Genomic DNA, 25,674 nt, shown 5'->3' with positions numbered 1-25,674 from the left:
TTCTATATTACCAACTTTGGCTGTACGGTTTTCTCCATGTCTCTTGTTTATTGGCAAACTCCACACCATGCCACCTATGTCATGCCTGAGGGTCCTGATCCAACTCTAGTAGGTAAATAATCCTGCTCTCATGCCCCTCCTATAAAATAAAACAACCTTTCTGCATTTAACTTTAATTGCAAAGCCATTTAGAGTGATCCTTCTCCACTCCAACAATGTGTGTCACATTTGGTGGGTGAGGATGCCATATTATGGTTTCTTTAAGCCACTGTTGAAGCCATAAACACAATCATCTCTAATGACTTTAACTGATGATGAAGAAATTGCATTTCCAGTCCTGAAGTGTATGAGAATATGCACGTGTATTTTCACCCTGTGATGGCAGTGTGTGCTGCTGTACGCAGCAGGATGCTATGTTTGTCACAGACTTGTATCCCCCTCTGCATGGGGCTGATTGCCTGTGGTCTGCTATATCAAGATGATCCACTGGGCTTGGTTCACAGCAGACGGAGGCTGTTTAATTGATTGGGGACCAATTAAGTGACTGACGGGGGTCTGCCAATGGGGGATGTGACCTTCCCACACTGTGTTTCCAGTCAGTGAGAGAATCAGACATGCTCAGAAGTAGTCAGCTGCACCGCAGCAGCTAAAGATGAATTGCTGTCATTATCCAGCAAGGTTGCTCATGATCCTTGTGTTCCTGCACAGTGATCTGAGAGATTTATGCAGTGAAAAGTGCTTCTAATGAGAGGCCTCTATAAAGACTCAAACTGCGTCCTTGCTGGTGACCACAACCCCATCAATACATCTAAAATGAAGTATACAGTGATACCTGACACCTGTGTGTGTGTGTGTGTGTGTGTGTGTGTGTGTGTGTGTGTGTGTGTGTGTGTGTGTGTGTGTGCGCTCGCCAAAGTAGGACATCAGCTGTGACTTTTCTTTGCATGATGTCTTTTGAAGGGCAGTTTTACATAAAGTGTTCTCTTACTCCTGAAACTGAGCTAATTATCTTCTTCTCTTCTTCATCTGAAGAGATCAAAAAATGCAATGATGAAACATTCATTCATGAAACAAGATCTCTTTATCTTTACAAATCATTTTTTTTAAATTATTTAATATAGTTGTGATCCTCTTTTAAATCATAACAGACAATACATCACATTCCTCTCTCCCTTGGAAATTAGTAGCAGGCCTTAAATCGAACAATTGTGCCAGTTTCCCCGACCAATCCGCCTTCCAACCTGTTATTAGTAAGTTTTTGGATTTTTTTTTTTTTTTTTTTTCTGTAAAAGCCTTTGTTGTTGCAGGTTTGTATAGAGTTGACATTTTCCTTTAATTAAATCTTGCCCAAACTTTCTGCTGCCTCAGGCTGTACTTTGTTTGGTGAACTTTGTTATCAAAAATTGCTCCCTCAGAATGCATTGGAAGGACTCCTGTGCAGTGTTGGCAAAGACGAACTCAGTGCTCACATAGTTGGGTGACAGAAGTTGCAAACTAACAAAAATATGGATGTTCACCAATTAAAATCCAAACAAAAAGTAAACCACAAGAGACTGCTCAACAAAACTGACCCCTTAGAGTAACAAGCATCACCTTTATTCTCCACAACATACTCAGATGACTGTTACTCTTCTTTAACTGTGTTCATTTCAGTCTGTGAAGTGTGTTGATATTTTAGAAACACCAGGCAGTGTGACTCTAAGGACACACTGGCATTTTACAACACCTTACAGTGGCTTTTTTACACACTTTTGCTATTGTATTGTTTATCGTTAGCTGTTGCCTTGGTGACAAATTATTATTATTTTTTTAAATTTACACCCTAAGCGTTAATGACAAGATTTCTTCAGGCCGTGATAGTCAATGTCCCAGCAACAGTTTTATTTCTAACATGGCAACATTATTGTAATGAATGGGCTTTCCCATAAACGCTGGTGTGAGTGTTCTCCCTTCGTCTAGTTAGCAGCAGACATTACAGTCATAGTGTGAAATCACTAGCTTAGCACACACACTGCCCCAGTGCGCCCCCCAGCAGTGCGATCAAAGGTTAGCTAAATGTTAGTAGCTCTGAGCGTTTTGGGGGAGTTTACACTTCAACAAACCCAGCTCCAACATGTTTTCTGAAATAACTGTATGCTTGCAAAACACATAATTTAGTCCTCATCCGAAAACACTAGTGAAGAAGAAAAACACATTTCATTTATGAAAAGTGGGTGTTATGCCCTAGGAAAAGCAGCATGATATTCCTATTCATTTGTGTTTTTCTAATTCATCAGGGACTTTTTATATTTTCCACTGGCTGGATGTCTCAACAGGGACATGCTGTGATATTATATCTTAGATGCCCTATTTTCATCAAATATTAGGATTCTTATACATTATGTAAAGTGTTTTGAAGCACCTCTGGGTATGAAACGTGCTTGCTTTGCTAATGTTGTGATATTGTGTTCATTTTTTGCAGACAGACACTATCGCCTGCCAGCATATCACCATTTCTTATATTGCATTGTACAGGGAGGTCTAGTTTTGTCGGCCTGTGCAGAGCAAAGTTTCCATCACCTGACAGTACCACGGAGTCAACGGAACAACAGATTTTAGCACATTTGTGTACATATTTTCATACAACATGAGCAAGATCATAACATTGAGCTCACAGAATCACTGCACTGTGCATTAAGTTTTGTGCTTACATTTTAAAATCTGTTGCTTGTAGTTTGTTCTGCTTGTCACATTTATTAGTGAGGACATGCCACTGAGGCAGCAGCAAATATAATGTTTGTGCTTCTTACGATACATTCTTCACACAGCTATTGCTATTATATTCTATCCCTGCTACCTCTTGGTGCATTGCTCTATCTATTCATCTACTGCAATAACAATGAATGAAACTGACAGTTTTAAAAAGCAGACTGGAAATGTTATATTATTGCTTATTATAGCTTTCGAATTGGTTTACTGTAGCTCCCTTTTAAGGTTTGGGCATCCAAAAGTGAGTACCGCCCCTTTCCTGTTCAGGTAGCACCAATTTAAAAATATTTGCGCCTCACTACACAGACAGACCAGTTTTAGGGCAAGACCATCTTTCCATTGGTGAAATGTCCCTTTAACAATTTAACCTCAACCTAAATCCAGCTTCCTCATTAGATGGAGCAACATGAACCATCTTGTGTGCAGCTGGCTCTGTCAGCCTCCAAGAAGCCATTAAGGCAGTCGCGAACCTGTAGAACAAATTTTATGATCACGCTAATCCCGAGAGACTGCAGTGGGAGGGGCCGCTGGTTATGTTTGAGCTGCAGGTTGTGTTTTTAGTTCAACATTAATTTTGAGCTCATTCCCACGGTTAATGGTGCATGTAACGACATTTTAAGGTCGGTGATTGGATGTGTCTTGCTGAAATGCACCTTGGGAGTCGTAGTCAATGCCCACCTCAAAGTTTTTTTGTGTTCAAGCTTGTACCTTTGACTTTCTGTAAAAGAACCAGATATTTTCTAATGCAGGTCTGAATCTTTTTTGTCACACTTGTGCAAACTGGGAAACAAGGAATACAAGGGAAAGGACCCAAATTCAGACTACAGATAGTGCAGTTCAAATGACTTACAAACAAAAAAGGCAATAAACCAAAGCTTTACGGGATGATGAGGCAGGATTAGGTCAAAGAAATCAGTCCAAACAAGCAAACATATCCAGCAGGGAGCAGCCTCTAATCTAAAAGTCTAAAAACATGCAAGATCCAGGAAAAACAAATCAGTGGTCCAAAAACGTGGGAAAGAACTGGAAAGATTAACACAGAAAGCACAGAAACAACTGAGAGAGAACACAGGCTTCAATACACTGGGGAGGGAAAGTTAATGATGGACAGGTGAAACAAATCAACAATCATAATGGCTGCAAAACACAGGAAGTAAAGCAAAAGATGAGACAAAATGAAAACTCCTTCAAAATAAAAGTAAATAACACAACAAACACCTAAAACCACAACACTTTAGCACAGATGATTTAAAAGGGAAAGTTTCACACTGATCCAAGCTGTAAAGGCACTCCAACCATCAGGCACATAACACCATCTATAGGAAAAGGGTTTTTACTTTCTGAACCAGGCATGCATGATGTAGCTTCTCTCACTTCGCAGCCCTGCAGCAGACTTGAGAGATGTGGATTTCAAGAGAGGATTAAGAGGACCCATCACACCTGGTGTAGTGACATAACTGAGCTTGAGTTTATTATGCATTATGTGCATCTGCATACATTGTAGCTGTGTAAAATGTTACATTGTAGTAGGAAGGAGCAAACTGCATCAAACTGAGGATGGAGTTTGCTCTCGCATAGTTCTAAAGGCTTGATGGATGCTAATGGGCTTCTGTATGTTTCATAAGAAATGTGTATAACTCATTAACTATTTAAGTGAAGAAACTGTGCCAACTTTGAAACAATTTAAATCAGATCAGACAGCCAAAACATGACTCTATGTTACACTGTAAAATATGTTGTGCACACCTGCCAAGATCTTCAAGTCAACGTTTTCCTGCAGATGACGAAAACAAGAACATTACAACAAACCAGGTCCAGTTCCAGGACAAAACGTTCAAATGAGTCCAAAACAGAATGCTGCTCAGGTGGTGTCAGGTCTACAGTCAATGCAACAAACAATCGACAAGTGTGGAGTGGAACAGGAAAATGTAACATAAAATTAGATGAGCTACGTACGTGCTACAACTTGTTTGATTTGTAATTCAAACATAGGGCAAAACATAAAGAAATGAGGAAGTTGAACCCCTCACTGTGCCTTAACATCTTCATGGTCTTTTTCAATATGGCCATTAAGAGACATTCTAGAAGGAGTGAAATTAGCAACTGAGACTCACAACAAACTATTTTCATTAATACATTCACATTTTAATCACCAATATTCTTTGTAACTGGAGCAGTAAAATCATATGCCATTTCATGTATAATAAAAGACTTACAAATTACAACTGAGGCTTTAAAACCCTGTTTGGGTGAAAAGCAGGTGGCAAAATAATTGCAAAGCACGAGAAGGAACATTTTATTGCCTTATTTTACATTTTGCACAGGAAGAAAAATGTGCAAAAGCAGAGGAATATCTTCACTTGTACCATGTCTCCAGGTGTATTTACATATTCAGTTCAATCAGATTTGAGAGAATGAGGTCAGAGGATGTCGGCTGATAAGTGTGTAAGTAAAATTCAACCCCCCGTTCTTACTTTGTCCTCAGGGCTGATGAACATTGTGTTCAGGCATTAGAAACAGGAAACCAATGTTTTTGTGTGGCTGTGGCCAAATATAGCCTGGCCATTTTCTTTCAATCCTCTCTCAATTTCCTGTTTCAGAGTGCATCTGTTGAGTGGGTGATGAAGCAAGTAATTGGAGGTCAAAGTATGTGATGGTGAAATGGGTTGTTCTGGTGGAATCAGTTCTGACAGCAGGAAATGACCTAGTATCAATGGAAAAACAGCAATAATCCCAACTTTGTGTCCGCATGCTTATCTGAAGACGGCTGGTGATGGCACACCTCACACAACCTTTAATAAACCATGTTAGTTGAACTAGTTGTCCAAAACAATTAAGATGATCCACTATTGTGCAAAGTCTAGATTCACATCTCCATGTAATATTTTCTAACAGAACTGGATCTACTTTCTTGCACATCTGCAAAAGTTAAAACTCCTTCACAGTTAATGTGAAGGACACATGAGCAAGCCTCTGGCACGGTGAGCTAAAGTGTTGATATAAGGATTCATAGTTTAAGTGGATTCTATGTAATTGCAGCATATTAATTCTCTTGAGGCTCAGTGTTTCTGTGTACCACAGTATTTAACGCATCATCTGACAATATTTTATGGTCCCAGATTTGACAGAAATGCAGGAAATCTATCGTCTAGCCTAGTATGTGCAATATTATAGTAATTTGCAGAAATTGCTGCCAGAATATTTTAATGAGGCACAGTGGTGGACTTTTTCATTTGGGGGTGCTGATTCAGGGCATTCATGCAGGCGTGTGTCTTTCCTGACTTTCACACAGTAGTGCAATTGATAATTAACAAAGCAACTAACAGCTCTGCACTTCTGATGAAGGGATTTTGCTCATGCATGGATGAATTAATAAACTATACACCAACAGAGTCCTCCAAATGAAACATCAAAATACTCCAGAACAACACATAGAAGTGTTTTCTGATCCGCTGCCTCCCAAAACTGTTCAAAATCACTGTTGGGAGAAATATCTGTTCTATGATTTGATGAAGCAGCAGTTGGGTTCAGGAGAAAGATCATGGTTGGGGTTAAAAGAAGGACTTTGTGAAAGTTAGGTGAGCTTCATCATCATGGAAATGGGAATGAAAGTGGTCTCCCATGTTTTTGTCTGTTGAAGGGGCATCAGAATAGCACAGTGATATCACACTGCTATATTTAACCAGATATGATCTCATCAATTGTTGTGGATATGAATATGACAATTAATCACAAAATTGCTTCAGGTGATAACGCTCAGCTCTAATATATTACACAATCAGCAGTGTCATTGACAAGCATAGTTAATTTGATTTCCTCACCAGACAGCTCAGCAGCAGCCCTGAATGCAATCACAAGCAGAAAGATGATTCTATACGCGGGACAAGAGGTCCTTGAATGGTATGTGTGTGAATCCAATGCTATGGCCTTCCAAGTCAGCCGATGGCGATGTGTTAATGAGAGTGCTCTGCACCCTTATTCATCAGGAGTGTCTGAAACTTCAGTTATTACTCCAACACAGTGGATGTTTTTGTCTGATTGAAACTGTGTGGCTCAAAACATTAAAAGGGTGTTTGTGTATTGCAAAAACAAAGGGCATCATGCACAAACAATTTCCTAATCCTAGCCTAAAACTTCTGATTTTCTTCGAGACTCATTTGTAGTGTTCCAATTCCGATTCCTCAATCTCTTGTTGTTAAATCGCTTATTTCAGCTTGATGAATGCCATCTGTTATGAGGATGTGCGTGTAGCAACATATGATGATTTACATTCTAGACACCAGTAGATTGCTACATGAGGCCACCAGTTTCATTAACAAAATAATAAATAAAAAAAACACAGAGGAAAAAGAGGAATTTTACAGCAGAGGTTCAAGTCCTGCTGCCTGAATTCATCAGGTGAAAACACAACACGCTCAGCAGTGTCAGTATTTGTATAGCCTAAACAATGAAAAACATAAATGCAGCTGCTTACAATGTGTCATCAGAGCGGCTCATCGGAAAATACCTTTTCAAAGCAAATTGGTCCATAATGAAGAACAGTTAAGGGGATGTGATACAAATGGAGATGGATGAGAGAATATTACACACGTTAGGTGCAACAAAGAGTATTCATGTGGGCAGACCAGCCTAACACCGTGGCAACTGTCAAGAGGGGGAATCTTTCGACAACTACCGAACTGCATAAGTTGTCATGTGAAGATGATGCACATGTGATACTCACTAATGCATGATCATGTTGAGTAAATGTGATGATTTGGTTTCAATGTGCTTCTTTGTGATCATGTCATGATCAGATTTGTTACATGAGCGATATTTTTTTGAAACTGCAATAATATGTTTGCTATAGCAGTTTTCTGACAGTAGGTGGCAGTATGAAATAGTGGTTCTACCGCATGCTCCGCTGTTTTGCTTCATAACTGTGGAGAATTCTGCAAAGGCAAGCCACGTCTCTGTGTCTCATCATTTGTTAGCCAGTGCTGAGAGATTTTAGTTAAAGTGCGAGAGTATGCCCCACAACACTCTGATGAAAGACTAGCATGTCATCAGTGGTGGAACGAGACCAAGGGGTGGCCAGAGGGTGGGCAAACCTGTATCGGGGGGGTCCATCTACTATAGGCCTAAAAAAGGAAAATACAGTGATATTATAACTATTACCTAAGGAATATGCCTACTTGATAATTTTCATTAGGACAACCTTATTTTTGTTTGCTGTAACTTGACCTTTTTGTCCCAGACTTGCCGGTTGTAGTTTTAGTTAAGACTGACCGCGATTTACTTTCCCTACTCTTCAAACAACTATCAAAAATAAGTAGCTTACAATGTATTCATTATATTTGAGGAAGTAGGCCTAGCCTATAATGAATATATATTGCCAACATACAACTATCTTTGCAGGCTCTCAAGTAAAATGCATTGAGCGCAAGAGACACACAATTGACAGATCCCACCTACTCACAACTGCATGCATCACGCAATTTTTTTTCTCTCGCTTTCTCCGATGTAGAATATGCTATGGTTGTTCATGATGGTTCGACACATAACACTGGAGCTAGCAACCTTGAGAGACCTTCACAAGAGCAAACAAGATAGACTACATGGACATTGAGATAATCTTTGGGCATTCATTAAAGTTTATTTTGAGCTCTAGTATGAAATTCTTGTGAGCTGAGTTGATACACTTACTGAGCACTTACTATGATGTGGTTTCCCACATTGATAAATTTAAGGATATGATCCCATCAGTATTTAATTAAATGCTATGTCTCAATACAACAAAGGATTCCTATGCTAACGTTAGTCCCTCCCAGATTGACTTCCTGGTTGATCGTGCTACAGGTTCATTACGTATGACACTTGACTCTGTTGCTCCCCTAAAAAAGAAGAAAATTAAACATAGGAGGTTAGCTCCATGGTATACTCCGCAAACCCGCAAATTAAAGCAAACTTCACGGAAAATAGAAAGGCAATGCTGTTCTACAAATTTGGAAGAATTTCCTTTCGCCTGGCTAGACAGTCTTAAAATGTACAGGAAAGCCCTCCGCAGTGCCAGGGCAGCCTATTACTCTGCACTAATAGAGGAAAATAAGAATAATCCCAGGTTTCTCTTCAGCACTGTAGCCAGGCTGACAGAGAGCCATAATTCTGTTGAACCATGTATTCCTTTAGCTCTGGACAGCAATGACTTCATGAGCTTCTTTAATGATAAAATTCTAACTATTAGAGACAGAATTCATCGGCTCCTGCCGTCAACAGGTACTGTTTTGTCTTCAAACACAGAAACCGTAGAAACTGTTACTCAGTCTGTCGCAGATTTAGACAGTTTTACTCCTGTTGACCTTCACCAACTAATTTCAATAATTTCATCATCAAAATCATCAACCTGTATTTTAGATCCAATCCCGACTAAGCTGTTTAAAGAAGTATTACCTCTAATTGACTCTTCAGTATTAGACATGATCAATCTGTACCACAGTACCACAGTCCTTTAAAATAACTGTGATAAAACCGCTACTTAAAAAGCCTACTCTTGATCCAGGGGTTTTAGCCAACTATAGACCGATATCCAACCTTCCCTTTCTCTCAAAAACTCTTGAGAAAGCAGTTACCAATCAGCTGTGCGACTTTCTAAACAATAATAGTTTATTTGAGGATTTCCAGTCAGGATTTAGAGTACATCATAGCACAGAGACAGCACTGGTTAAAGTTATAAATGACCTTCTAATTGCATCTGATAAAGGATTTGTCTCTGTACTAGTCTTATTGGATCTTGGTGCTGCATTTGACACCATTGACCATGGCATCCTATTGCAGACACTGGAACACTTCATTGGCATTAAGGGAACTGCGCTAAGCTGGTTTAAATCCTACTTGTCAGGTCGCTCTCAGTTTGTACATGTTAATGACGACTCTTCTGTGCTCACTAAAGTCAGCTATGGAGGTCCGCAGGGTTCTGTGCTGGGACCAATTCTATTCACCTTATATATGCTTCCTTTAGGTAAGATTATCAGGAAGCACTCAATAAATTTTCATTGCTATGCAGATGATACCCAGCTATATTTATCAATGAAGCCGGAGGAAACGAGTCAGTTAACCAGACTACAAGCATGTCTTCATGACATAAAGACCTTGATGACCTGCAATTTTCTGATGACAAACTCGGACAAAACCGAGCATAAAAGTAAAGTAAAGCAAGTAAAACTATAAAAGTTATAGTAGTAGGCCCTAAACATCTTAGAAAATCACTTTCTGATGACATAGCAGTTATGGATGGCATTGCGCTGGCCTCCAGCACCATTGTAAAGAATCTGGGAGTTATCTTTGACCAAGACATGTCCTTTCACTCCCATGTAAAACAAATTTCAAGGACTGCCTTTTTTCACCTATGTAATATCGCAAAAATCAGGCATATTTTATCTCAAAATGATGCAGAAAAACTAGTCCATGCATTCGTAACTTCCAGACTGGATTATTGCAATTCCTTACTATCAGGGTGCCCATATTCTCCAGTTGCTCCAGAACGCTGCAGCACGTGTTCTGACAAAAACCAGGAAGAGAGATCATATTTCTCCAATACTAGCCACTTTGCACTGGCTCCCTGTAAAGTTTAGAATAGAGTTTAAAATTCTCCTCCTTACTTACAAAGCCATAAATGGCCAGGCACCTTCTTATCTTAAAGAGCTCATAGTACCTTATTGCCCCACTCGAACACTGCGTTCCCAGAATGCAGGTCTACTTATGGTTCCTAAAGTCTCAAAAAGCAGAACAGGAGTCAAAGCATTTAGCTATCAAGCTCCTCTCCTGTGGAACCATCTTCCAGTCTTTGTCCGGGAGGCAGACACTGTCTCTACATTTAAGAGTAGGCTTAAAGCTTTCCTTTTTGATAAAGCTTATAGTTAGGGCTGGATCAGGCTTGTCCTGGACCAGCCCCTAGTTAAGCTGCTATAGGATTAGACTGTCGGGGGACCTCCAAAGATACACCAAGCTCCTCTGTCCTTCTGTCCCCCTCCATCTGCACGCTTTCATGTCCTACCACGGCGTGTTACTAACTTAGCTCCTTCCCCGGAGTCTCTGTGCTTTGTCATCTCGCAGGTTCCCATGGACAGTGGCTGAATCTGGATTGTGTATTGCAGCTGCGTCTCCTGCCTTGGCCCTGCCTGACATCCACTGCAACTGCTACTACTGTTATTATATCCACTGTCACTGTTACTGTGATTGCATGTCTGTCTCTCTGCCTCTCTGTCTCTCTCTCTCTCTGACTGCATTTCTGTCCCTCTGTCTCTCTCTGTCTGTCTGTCTGTGTCTGTCTCACTCTCCCTCTCTTGCTCTCCTTCTCTCACCCAACCGGTCGAGGCAGATGGCTGCCCACCCAGAGTCTGGTTCTGCCCGAGGTTTCTGCCTGTTAAAAGGCCTCTGTTGTCCTCGCCACTGTCGCCAAGTGCTTGCTCATGGGGGAATTGTTGGTTCTCTGTAGATAAAAGAGCTTGGTCTGTACTAGCTCTATATGGAAAGTGTCCTGAGACAACTTCTGTTGTGATTTGGCGCTATACAAATAAAATTGAATTGAATTGAATTGAATTGATAAATCTGCTGCATAGTTCTAAGATATCTATGGCTGCAGCATAGCTTCAGGCTATAGCAGCTAGCTGCTATCTTTCATATTAGCCACTTGCAGACTTGAGACGTTTTGCCTGGCTTCCTCGTTCCCATTTCCAAAATGTTCCTGAGCATTTACCAATCAGGTGCTCTCTCCAGAGTCCTAACATCAGGCATATGCTTATCATTAGTAATTCCAGATCAAATGTTACAGAAGCCTGTTTGATGCAGCAACACAGCCAAGCCAGCTCCTTGTAAAATGAATACATATGGGAATAAAATGACTATGAAACTCATAATTGTTATCCAGATGCTACCCAGGAGATGAATAAATAATGACCAAATGTGCTGAAGTTTGTGCCACCTGTTACATTTGCTTTTAATGTTATAGCACATCAACAGTCGTTTTTTCTTTCTCTTCTTTTTTTTTCTCAGTACACAAGACTGCCAGCATCACATACACATCTGTTAGTTTGACAGTTGCTTCATCCACCTCCTTAATGACATCTGAACTTGTGTAGGATTGTGGAATAAGGCATGCTGTGGTCATACATGTGGTCTTGCCAGAGTTTTTGGCACTATGACCATTAGATCTGAAACAGTGACCATCATCAAAGACAACACAAAATTGTGTTGGCTACTTCTCGTCTCAACTAGGTTATTTGGCTACATGTCAATCATTTGTCATGTTCAAAATATATGGCAATTTTGGGCTGTTATAAACTGTTTTAGAAACTGAATTTTGTCAAAATGTATGCTGGTGCTGATATGTATGTAAATACTTGATCATATCTGTGTGTCATGTACTTATGACACAAGCACAGGCAACATGTATTTGTAGAGATGAATGTAGAAATGAAAAAGACAGAGACAAATTGCGTTTATTGACATTTTGTGTTTCATGAGCATGAAAAATTTGTCTAGAGAAATGATGATGCAGTAGCTGCTGGCTAAATGACAAACAGAGGGTGAGGGGCTGCAGTCTGGTACCTGTGACAGAAAAAAAACCTGTACATTTGCAAGCTACAATGCACATCACACTGATGTGGAGAACGCAATATTAGCAGTATTAAAGCATTTTATCTTTTATCCTCTAATATTGTTGATGTCTGTGATGTTTTTAAACTTCAGTCCCTCTGTGGAGAAAGGCAGCCTGCATGACTCCTATGACAGGTCTGGTGATTGTCACACATTCTCACAGATCACAAAGAGAGTTGAACTTCCATGAGACACAATGTCCTATTTAGTGGACTGTATCAGGACATTCTCTTTGTCAGTAGTTTTCATTGGGTTGGACTAATCCTCTGGTAGAAAGTTGTTCCAGTCAAGAATTCCCTTCTGTGCTTTTTGGTCCAAAGAGAGCTTTGGATTTGAATTTATGTTCCAAAATGCTGGAATGTTTGTTTTAATCAGTGGGAAGAATTTGTTCTTCTTTTAATAATTTCGCCATAAATATTGCCAGCTTTTTGAGTAGCCCAGAGTTCAGCCAGAAAATGAACAATCAGCACCTCTGGCTTGGCCTGTCAAAAGTAGAAATTGGGGTCTTAAACCAAGGTCCATCCTGTCACTACTTTCTTAATTTTCTCCTCTCGTCTCTGACCTCCAGAACATACTGAAGAGACCAGCATATATCATTATGTTCTCACCATGAGTGCACTGAAGCTGTATGAAGTCTGTAAAAAGCCCAACACTCATCTTTCTAAAACTAACTGCAATTATTCCAGTCAAGGACTTGGGACAAATTAACATGGAATTATATGAATGTGACAATTAACGTATGTCTTGTCAGATGAAAGAGGAGCTTGGTGACCTCGCCAGCACACAAATAATACCAGTTAATACCAGAGCAAGGCAAACTGTTTAGTCGCTAATTGCTAATGTAGATTGGGCATCAATTACCAGGGTGTGTGTGTGTGTGTGTGTGTGTGTGTGTGTGTGTGTCTGTCTGTCTATGGGGAAAGAGAATTAAAGGAATGTCTGTGCTGGCACACTACTCTACTGTGCATTTAAGGGTAAAATGACATCACACAGTTACCTCATTCTGACAACAAATGTGTGTTTTGACAGATCGTCTGCTTTCAGCTTCACACATTAACAGCCGCTAATCAATTTGTTCCACTCTGACTGTCAAATGAAAAGTCTGACATGCCACGCTGACAGGCAGCCAGATTAATTCACAATGAAAATCATCTTGATACTGATTTGTACATTTTTGACACATTTCACTGTATTTTAAATGATCATGTGCTGATATAACGCATATAAAGTTGAATGCTTTGTTTGTGTGTTTGTTTGTTTGTGTTTTTTTTATCTTAAGTAAAACGTCAGAACTTTCAGTCATATTTATTGCTAAAAGTTATTTAAAATGGCATGAGGGCATCTTTTGCTTCCATAATGTGACACAGGCTCAAGGTAAAATGGAATGTAATAATAGTGCTTTGAGAGGATTTTAAGCAAATCATTCAGCGATTCGATCACTTAAGAACTGAGTCCCTGGAGAAGCAAAACAATTTGAAATAAGATGTTCCCCACTACAGTTCACCTCCTCTCACTCATCCCGAATCTGTGTTGGAAGATTAGGACGCAGTCAGAGAGAAATGAATAATTAGAATTCAACCACACTTTTTGTATATTTAAATAGTTTTCCATCATCTGTAATATTGTTCCACTAGCTTCTACAACCCACAAGTGCTTTTTAATGGTGTTTGACCATCTACACTTTTTTGTCTGATTTAATCAAACTCTCTTGTTTTCCCCCTTGGCGCCATTCATTTGGGCATGAAGGTACACTGGTTGCAAACAAACTGTGCTGCATTCATTTGTGGTGGGTCTGAGGGCGGACCTGGAGCAGTAATGTAGTATACCTTCATACTTTCTTCCTGTGTGTTAATGTTCTTGCTCCTGCTCCAGACACATCTGGCCAATTAGTGAAGTGAACATTCTCACGTGAAAAGAAACTGAGTTTTGAGGCGTATGCTTTCATTTCATGTAAAAAACACTGTTCAGTACATACAGTATAAGTCATCGTCCTTTTGTTGAGGAAGTGGAAGAAAATACCACTTTTACTGCTGCCTCTGCTAAGAATGCCCGTCTATATGCACCTTCATCAAAAATTTATTCCACGCTCCTCTTGAATTTTCTTGTCCTCCTCGTTTCTTCTCCACCTGGCTTTTGTTGTCCCTCTCTGTCAAATGAACTGACTGGTTTCTGAGGGTAGAAAATGTGTGTGTTTGCACCTGCTGTCCTCTCTGGGACCGTCTGTTAAAACCTATCCCATCCATCACTACTCGCTGATATGGGCTCCCCTGCATACACACTCACTCAGATGTGCATTTGCACAGTTGTCGAGTTCATAGAAAGGCTATTCTGCCTCACTTCCTCCTAAAGCTTCCTGTCTTTTAGCTTGTCCTATGTGTGTGACATGAATAAACAGGGTTTTACTCACAAATGTGTTGTCACAGGTACATGCAGGCATACGGTGTGTCATTTTCAATGTAAGTTAAAAGCTTGACAGCATTTAAAGTGTCTACCTGTGCCAAAGCTGCATTCCTCTAAATCTGTTATTTTTACTTTTTGTAAAAGTGAAGCCTTGGTGGAGAAATGCTCTAGTCAGTCCATAGAGTGTGGAGCCTTGCAGTATTACTTCTTCAGCAGGGATAATGAATATGAGGTCTCAGGAAAAATCTTTTTAATAGCTGCCCTTGTATTTGGTGAGTCATTTTAAATTTAGATTCCTGTGAATCTGATACAGATACCGGGATTGATATGCTGGCTGACTTTTTAATGTGTCCTACAAGTAGAACTCTGCCAAAGGTCAGCGTATGTAACTCTGGTGAACAGCAGCAGTTGTGGCCACAAGTGACAATTGCAGGATAATATTAAACGCTGCAGTAAGCAGTAAACTATTGACCATTCCAGAACAAGCAAGGCTGCAGCACTAAATCCCCTGAGAGAATTGATTCGGGTAGTGATTTATTTTACTGAATACAAGTCATACTGAAATTTGAATTCTTGCTTTGTATAAGGAAGTACCATTTATATTAGTACTGTAGCCATTGTGCAAATTTTTTTTCCATTTCTAGGAGCATGATAAACCTATTTTAGGACATATCAATTGAAACAACAGCTAAGCTTCGAGCCCCTTAAGTATGTGATTCCCATGGAAGTAGCTGACTGACATTTAATGGTGGTGTTGCAAGGAGACGTGCAGTCAACTTGTGTACTACTGTCATCCTGTCTGTAAAGCCTGTGGACAAATAAGATGCCTTTGTCCTCTTTTCAGTAGCATTATTAGCACAACACTAGCTCTTCAAGAAATCTGTGCCTTTAAAACCTGGACATCTATCTATCTATCTATCTATCTATCTATCTATCTATCTATCTATCTATCTATCTATCTATCTATCTATCTATCTATCTATCTATCTATCTATCTATCTACTGTCACCAAGTGTTTATTACAACAGGTGTCTGCTGTCAGGGATATCTTTTCACCTTATTCGATATCTTGGACATACAATGTTCCCACATCAGCGTGCTTACAATAGGGTAATCACAGCACATCTCCAGTCTGATTGCAGCAAAATGTGCAAGGTCACTTTAATGAGGTGTGGACAGTTAGCAAAGAACAGCATGTAGAAGCAATCCAGCTGTCGGTTCAGCGGAGGTCAAGCTCTGACAATCACCACCTATTCAGAAAAGGTGCTCTCGAGCTTTGGATGGGAAAGAATGACATTGATCAGTGTTTCCATCTCACTCGTCCCCCTTTTGATCTGTTCCCTCCCTGCAATAATGTCTGTGATTGGATGTCTGTCAGATGAAAGTTAAAGGCGCTAATGTGAAAGGGAAAGGGAGGACTTTTGAACAAAGGAACGGTTTTAAAGTAAAGTAGAACTCTGTTTACTGAGTGACACTTTTTCTTTGAGAGAGGCTTGTGGGTGTTGCACAGACAGGCTGTTGTTCAGTTGACTAAAGTAAGGTTAAGTTGTTTTAGAATCTTCAGTCTTCAGCAAAATGTCACCATGCTGCAAATCAAATAACACTGCTTCCCATTGCACATACTTGTTTTTCACCTCAGCAATCGGTAAATATTTTCCCAGGCACTCATTCATTCTCTATGTGTTCCTCTGCCTCTCTACAATAGAAAGGTGGCTGCACTATACAGAACATTTCTCCACGCTGTCCTGAGCTGTGAGGCGAACACCTCACATCACCTCTTATTGTTTGTTCAGGCTTTAGCGCTTATGAAACGTGTTACTGACGAAACCATGGGCTGATTGATGCTGCGGGAAACGCAAACAAGTCTGTTTAAAGCATCATTATGTGCTCATCAGCACTAATCAGGTGTTGCTGATGTAACAACGCTCCCCTCATCTGCTCTCTTTTCCTTGCTCTCGTAGTTACACCATTCTGTTGGGCTCTAGCCAGTAAGAATCCGTGAAGCATAGTGGCTAACAAGAGATGCTATAAACCTAACCACATAGGCAGTGTACATTGAAATAGGAACATTGTCATGGATGACGCACATGTAGAATTTTCCTTGTTAAAGCAGATTTACAGGTCTGGTCCAATGGTTTCATAGAGCACTTACATAACTGGTGGAAAGTAATTCAAAATGTGTTGGTATTTTAAGGATGAAATTACCTCAGCAGATAGAAAATATGTGGACACAACTTTCTTCAGATGTTTGAGTACATAACTATTAGTCTAAACTTAATTTGTATAAATTAGAAATCACACACACAAGTGAGTGCTTTACATAAAAAACCCCAGAATGGACATAAAGACTTGAAATGTCTTTATTTCTATATGAAAAAGAATGAATGTAAAAGAAGATGGAGATGAGGATGAAAATAAAAATAAACACAATGCATAAAACCACACAATATTAATTAAAATCAAGGTAAAAATAGAGTAGAATAAGGATAAAAATGGGATCTAAAAGAACTCTTCGTCTGGTGTCTCTGCTTTCTGTGGTCCTCAGACACAACAGAATCTTTTCCCTTCGCTACAGATACTGATTCACCACAGGTCTTGATCACACTGAAGCAGACATTTCACAGCCACCTCAGAACGTCTTCTTATGGATGTAATGCCACTGTGGCTCTTATCTGCCTATAGGGCATAGCCCATTGTTGCCCCAGAGACCACCATGTAACAGAATGGACATAAAAACTGATACAAAAAATGAATGGCGAATAAGATGGAATAAAGACAATGCATAAAATGACACAATAAAATATTCAAATCTAGGTAAAAATAGAGTAGAATAAGACAAATCACAGCATAAAATGATAGGAATAGGTAGGTTGAAATAGATTACATAGAATGCATAAAATCAAGTGAAATATGACATTTATTTTTCTTTTTGTAAGTGCAGGGGTGCATAAGAGGAAAGCAAAGCACAAACGTTTTCAGACCTGTGTCAGGAAGTCACAGCTAGTTAAAGGCTAAAGTGAAGAGATAAGTTTTTAGCTTTCTTTTGAAAATATTCAGCGAACTGCTTCCCCATTAAGGGCTTTGTATATGACGAGAAGGACCTTAAAATCAATCCTGAATGTTACAGAAAGCCAGAGCAGGGGCAGCTAAAACTGATTATAGAAACTGTTGCTCATCCATTAATTTATTGCCAAGAGACAGTTTGTAATGGAATCTATAGCTGCAGCACCATTTGGCTCAGCACAGATGTCATCTGCGTAACTATGGAAACATACATTGTGTTCTGTAATGACGTGGCAGCATGTATACTGAGAACAGTAATGGACAGAGGTATCTGTCCTATACAACCCTGAAACGGTCATTTTTCTCAGACACATGATCTCCAAGACTGAGATAAATGTTCTCCCTTTCATGTTTGAAAAAGACAATTGATGGAGATATCATGGTCAATCAGATCAAAGGCTGCACTTAGATCTAAGAGGTTTACCTTTATTATTATTACATCTGGCCCTTGGCTTGTCAGATGGGGCCTCACAGTGGTCTTGGGGCTGTTTCCTGGGTTTCGGACAGTTCTTGGGTTTCGTGGTGTGTTTCCCTGGCCTCAACATACTTAGTATTATCACACTTCGTCAGTCAGAGTCAGTGATTCGTACCTGTTTTGCAGTGAGAGTTCAAGTGGTGAGCGACGTCAGACCAAGGCCTGGCTGGAGTGGATGCTCTCTGGCTGGCGCCGGTGCTGTGCCAGTAAGAAGCGTCATTAGGTGAGGCTAGATTGGGAGCCACGACAGCTCATTCAGAGGTGTTAGGGCATGTTTAGGGCAGTGTGTCAGCCAAATCTGTGCCAGGATGCTCCACATCTGAGGTAATCCCTTGTAAAGAGGCCTGTCTGTTTTCAGCGACAGGTATAGAGGCTGCTCTTTGATGCAGTGTTTCAATCTTTTCAAGCAGTGCAATTCTCTCCATCGCTCGCAGTCTGTGCAGCTCACAGATGATGCCATACTCTCTCCATCCTGATAGCAGGTTTCCAGTCACAGAGACAGCAAAAAGGCCTGTGCTGTTTGGAGGTCATGCAAGTGATAAAAAATATGGTGGCAGCATTCTGTTTCGTTCATTGATTTAAGTCTCTGTCATGTATCCAGAATCCACTTTCTAAAACTTTTGGCAGAGAAAAACAAGGATATCAGCAAAGCAGGGAGCAAGCAGGAGGAGCATCTGCCCTGTAGGAGAGACTTTTTCTGTCAAGCCCCCTTTGGAAGCTCACTTTCTCCTCCAGGCATAAAGTGACTGCATTTTTATTAACGACAGTAAAACTATAAACAGAGCCAAGCAGAAATACATTTTTCCAAAGAGTTTCTTGTTGCATTCTCAGTCAAGTCATAAGCATGATATGCATCTTCATATAGATTTCACTAAGGTGTTCTGCTGTCTGAATAAATCCTCAAATCTTTAATCTTGAACCCTCATTTTTTTTTTTTTTTTTTATCATTCGTCAGTTTTATTGAAGGGTGTTTTCACAGCACAGCTTGTGACTTGTCATTGCACAGGTCCAAGTAATAATGATAATGACGGCTCTATTCCAGCAATTTTTGTAATGCAGTGTTGCACTTAACCTAAGACCCGAACTCTTGCATGGCATGCATTTTTAATTTCTCTTTGCTATTTGGGCTGACTGGGACCTGATGAGTGTGTGTGTGTGTGTGTGTGTGTGTGTGTGTGTGTGTGTGTGTGTATATATATATATATATATATATATATATATGGATGGATGCCAGGTCCTAGGAGGTTAATAATGTTATTATCTGTGTTTGGCATGCCAAGATGTCTATTGTGAAAAGACTCTATATAAGTTGATATTCCACATTTTTTCTGTTTCTCTTGCTTGTCAGTTAAGAAAGCCCTTTCCATCTTGCACATGACAGTGTCCCCATGCCATTCTGCCATACCATCATGCCATGCTTCCAAAGCAAACAACAAATCCAGCAAATGCCCCAAAATTGTCCAGTAAAGGAGGAGGTCATTGTGGTTCAATGGGACAACAAAACATCTGACTTGAACACAGACTGTTCGTAGACTGCTGTTTGTTTCTCCTGTCTCTTCCACGACAGTCAGTGTTGTTTTCTGTTGTTTGAACCATGGCTGTGATCTCTGCTTAACCTTGACCATGTAGTTATTACTGCAACCACGGCTAAAGTGTCCGCTAACCTTAACGTTGATACCAAACCATGACTTCTAACCTAAACCAAGTCATGTCGGTGCCTAAAGGAACTTGACTTGACTGGTCTGCACAGAGCTCTGACCTCAACCCCATCCGACACATGTGGGATTAACTGGAGTGACTGTGACTGTGAGCCAGACCTTATTGCCAAACATGAGTGGCTGATGTCGCTAATGCTCTTATGGCTGAATGGGAACAAATACTTGCAGCCAGGTTCTAAAATCTGGTTCAAAGCCAGAAACCAGAGGAGTGGAAGCTAATATAGCAGCATATGTGGTTTTGAAATGTTCGGCAATCCTGTTTTTATGTAATATATCGTGTCTACAGATAGATACAGAAGTCAGTTTGCCAATCATGCTGACATCAAATTTCCTCCACATTATGATTGCTAATGCACAGAACGTATAGTTTAATCAGGACAGACTTAATTTCAAACAGAATTTAAAAAATGATCATATTCATTTATTTGACATGTGCTCATGATGAGAATAAATGAAAGAATATGAGGAGCCTTCAGCGATTGGACCCCACTGAAAGGGGGTAGTGATGCCATGGGTTGTAAAGAGTAATCCTTGCTGAAATCAAGGCAATGGTGGTGAAGAGCAGTGCTGAAGACTTCTGGACTTCTGATGAGCATGTTGGGTGGACCCCTGGGTATGGAGTGTGATGAGGCAACATGTTCGACCCCTTGGCGTTGCTTTTTAAGCCTCTTTAGCATAATTTTTTCAACACACAGGCGTCACCAATCAAGTTCATCCACCATCCATTATTTATACTTGACTATCCCTTTCGGGGTTGGGGGGGGGGGGTGGGGGGGGTGGGGTGGTGGAGCCTATCCCAGCTGTCAATGGGCGAGAGGCAGGGTACACCATGGACTGGTCGCCAGTCGATCGAAGGAAAACACAGACAACCATTCACACTCACACTCACACCTAAGGACAATTTAGAGTCACCAGTTAACCTAATGAGCATGTTTTTGCTCTGTGGGAGGAAGCCGGAGCGCCCAGAGAACCCCCAGAGAACCCACGCATGCATGGGAAGAACATGCAAATTTCACACAGAAAAGCCCCGCCCGACCCGGGGATCGAACCGGCGACCTTCATTCTGTGAGACACGCGCACTACCTGCTGCCTCACCGTGCCGCCCACCAATCAAGTTAGCAACAGTAATATACAAAGTCTGGTTAGCAACGTCCTGTTACCCTTAAACACACATATTTAAGTCACATAGCTAATGTAAAATGAAAAGAAAGTGGGGCTGCATAGTGGCGCAGCAGGTAGTGCGCGTGCCTCACAGCAAGAAGGTTGCCGGTTCGATCCCCGGGTCAGGCGGGGCCTTTCTGTGTGAAGTTTGCATGTTCTTCCCGTGCATGCGTGGGTTCTCTCCGGGTACTCCGGCTTCCTCCCACAAACCAAAAACATGCTCATTAGGTTAATTGATGACTCTAAATTGTCCATAGGTGTGAGTGTGAGTGTGAATGTTTGTTTGTCCTTACATGTGGCCCTGCAATCGGCTGGCGACCGGCTCAGGGTGTACCCCGCCTCTCGCCCATTGTAGCTGGGATAGGCTCCCCGCAACCCCGAAAGGGATAGGCGGTATAGATAATGGATGGATGGATAGCTAATGTAATTATTTAAAAAAAAAGAAACCTTCACTTTAGTCTTCACACAAGACTTGAACCCTGGTCTGCTGCGTGAATGTCCTGTGCTTGATCCATCCAACCACCCCACCTTCCTCCAAATGCGCACTCTTCTCTCTTTGTACTGCGCATTGGGAGTGACAACTGGCTGTCTATAGAAGTCAATTGAACTACCCTGCATGTTGAAAAAATGATGCTGAAGGGCCACCCAGAGCCTAAAGAAGTGATGGCATGGGGTCCTGACCTGGCATCCAGATGGGATGAGCTGGGAATGAGAATATGTTTGATGTGAACAGAAGGTGATTGGGGTGGAAGAGGGTTGCATCGATTTGACTGAAATAAGAGTGAAAGGACAAAGTCAGCACTAAATCATCAAGGAGATTAGAGCAAGCGTTCAAGCAGAAAATAGGCTTTTATCAGTTGTTTACTTTTTTGTGAAAGCAGAAATAGACAAAGTTTGTGAAGCGTTGTCTTCAAAAGCTGGAAACACAAATAGATGCCATGTAATTGCTAAATACCATCATTATGTACTGAGGGGAAGCAGCTGCATGGCATCTTCATCCTCTGGCAGGTATTACCAGGCAAACAACTTACACTCATCTCTGCTCACGTGCATGATGTGCTCTTGTCATGTGTATGTGTGTGTCTCTTCTGGCAGTTCCCCTTTTACAACAGGGTGCCATCTGGCTCTGAAGGGAGAGAGCAGGGAGCAGTGAGGAGTAGAACGACAGCAAAGACGAGAAGCAGTCTGAAAAAACACTGTCAGATACTAACAGCAAGCAGATGAGAAAGAGCCTTGGCAGCGCTGCAACTGTAAGATGGCTTTTCATCTAATTTCCTTATGCAGAATTTCACGAGTCTGCCAAGGAAAGTGGAAAAAGGGTAGAGGTAGAAATTATATGGCACACCTCAAGCAGAACCAAAGTGATTTCCTTGCTAGGGTACAAAAGCGTATAGAGATAATCGCATTGAAGGTGACAGCCGCCAACCAATGAACAAAAACCAGCTGAGGCTGTTGTCTGTGCATTGTAGTGCCAATTATTCTTTTGCTGTACAGTAATGGAAGTAAATATCTCTTTCATCCAGACCTGGAGAGGTGGGTATACCCATCTGCAATACGTGAGCTACAGGCGTGCTGGATGGGTTACCCATGGACTGATTGATTCTTACATGGCCATTGATGAATAAGTGTGGTTGATCAACACACTTTATAGCAACAGGAGACCAAACCTAACCCGGATATTTGTAGTGTTAGAAAACTGCTCAGTCAGTTTTCCTTCATTCCACTGAATTTGTGGAGCAAGAAATTGGAGAGCCAAGTGAGGTAAAAGTCTGCATACGTGAAAGGTGTTTTATTGATGTTGGAGTGGTGTGTGTGTGTGTGTGTGCGTCTCTGTCAACTAAAGCCACACAAACCGTGATGTTTGGGCTCTGGAAAAAAGCCTGATGTTCAGACTTTGTCCTGTGTGCACAGAAAGCCTTCATGAAGGAGTGGCTCTGAGGCTTCCTCTTATTTCATGTGAAAGTTATTCAGACAGCTTGAGAGCGTGTAGACACCTCTGCATAATATTAAATAAAACTGTAAAATGACTTTATATTACTAGATTTCAGTATTTCAGTACAGTTTCATTCATCATTTGATATTATACTGACCTGAAAACCCGTTATTGGGAATAATGAGGAAAATCAATGACATAGAGCATCCTTGTAACCATAGTAACTCCCTGTCACTCCTGCCTGTCATAGGAAAGATGCTACTGCCAGAAGAGCCACTGACTGATTACAGCATGCATTGGAATAAACTACAATATAATACATTTGTGTATATTTCTCTCTGTGCCCCTGATGCTCTGAATAAGTCACTGCTGCTCTGTCTGTGCTGTCAGTGTCAGTGTGTGAGAGTTGGCAGCCCTGGATTATGTTAGCACTACTAAAGATCACTAATTAACATGTTATATATTGTTTGTCTCTGGAAATATAAAAGCCTCCATTCTAAAAATGTGTATTAAGCAGTGCTTTAATTTGCATAACAGGCTGTTAATTACAGATTCACAGTATAGGCCTAATTGTTTCCCATGGGAATACATAAACAATATCATTTACAATGAAGCTAATTCAAAGTACCTTCACCTTCTAATCCATCTGGATAAACTGAATGGTTAAAACAACACCAGTGTTAAACCTGCAACAGCTGGTGTTTTGTTGTGCAAACAAGTTGTGAGCACAACCTTAATGAGCATGGACTCTTAAGTTGATGTGGTGAACCATTTAGCACACAGTTGCTTATTTACACATTCAGCAAGAACAGCAGCATTCATTCAGACTCGTGCTTGTGGCTGCCCCTCTGCACTTTTTAATTAATTTTTAACAAATTATGACATGATGCCACACATAAGATTTTTCATATGTCTCCTCTCTTCTTCAATCATTCCTCTGCTCCTATAAATTGTCTCCAGTCATTGTTTGTGTCCTCTAGCATCAGCGTAGAGGTTCGTTTGTTTTCACTGCTGTGTAGCACAGGTAGATGGTGAGCTGATGGTTGTTCTGTGATCACAGGATACAACATTTCAGCAGAGCAGAGCAGAAGCTTTGAGAAGTTAATACACTATGGAATTAAATATGTGCTTCAATCCTGAGCATGCAATTGGGCAGCCAGTAAAATATTTATTACAAGCTCATGAATATGGCGGCACCAACCATTGAGGTCGCCAAGGTCCAGACCTCAGAGTTTTTTCTAGTGTGCATAGTAAAAGCAATAATTCCCTTAAATGAGCTTCACTTTGGTGCAGCAAAGATATTGTCCAATGCCAACGTTACTGACTTGCTCATCTGATCACTATCAGTGCGAATGTGTGGGTGGTGAAGTGGATGATTTTGTCAGTACTTGAGGAAAGTGAACAGGCACCTGAACGTGTGTGTGGCGTTTTCTATTGGAGGCTTACATATAAATACCAACAGATCCTGTGCTTACCTTCTTCACTGAGACAGGTGAAAATAAGAAGACTGATCAGAGCTCAGCTTTGGGAAGGAAAGAAACACAGGACAAGATGAGGATTCAAATGCTTGTGAGACATATTTCTAAAATCCATAGAGAGAGAGAGAGAGAGCACAGGAAACACAAAAATAGAGACTAACTGCACATATTTAGATCAAGGAAATCAAAATCTCTTCAGGGGCAGGGGGTGGGGAGGCATGCAGCAAATTATGTCTCAATACATGTATCATCCCAACAATTACATCGAGTATATGTTATATATATATCCAAGTCAAATGTTATTTAGGTGATAATAATTTCTCAGCAATAGATTTGCGGCAAATGAATAATTCCACACTATGTGAGAATAATTCCTCTGTAAAAAAATTTGTTTTCTGTACTTAAAATGTCCCATTATCCTCCACTACAACGCTGCATTTGTAAAACTAACACTTATGGCATTCAGGCCCTCTGCAATTATGCCTTGACGCCCCTCCCAACTTAATAGTGCCCAGTATGATCAATGAAAACATCTTATTCCACTCAGTGGGTGAGAGGGAGAAGAAGAAAGCAGTATAATTACATTCTGTTTTCATGTGCTTTATTCCCCATTCGGTGTATTCATCAAAGCAAGGAGAGCATTTTGCAGCCTCTCAACAGGATTTGGGATTCAGGTTAATGGAACGTCTCGGCTCTTGTCTGTCCTCAAGGCTCTGTTTTGGGCATAATATGGTTTCCGTTCCTCCTCCATCCACAGTGCTCTCATTTTCTCTCAACCAAGCCATAATGCATCAGCTGATCCTCCTTTATTAAAGGGCTCTTGTCTTGTCTTCTCTTCCCTCTGTTTATATATGAAGCCCAGCAGCTTTGGATGAATCACTTCCACGTTGTCTGATCATGTTTGACAAATGCAGGTGCCGGACTCAAGAGCTGAGACGTCACACCTGCGCAATTACACCAAAAGCTCCAGAAAATGTCTGGGGTTAATACTGATAAATGACTGCTGTCTGCATTGTTCTGCACAGCTTTAATTTTCCACAACAGTCACGTCCATTACTGCCAACT

Source organism: Chaetodon trifascialis, chromosome 21 (genome assembly GCF_039877785.1).
Source record: "Chaetodon trifascialis isolate fChaTrf1 chromosome 21, fChaTrf1.hap1, whole genome shotgun sequence".
In the NCBI taxonomy this organism is placed as follows: Eukaryota; Metazoa; Chordata; class Actinopteri; order Chaetodontiformes; family Chaetodontidae; genus Chaetodon; species Chaetodon trifascialis.
Note: the sequence above shows the minus strand (reverse complement) of the source record.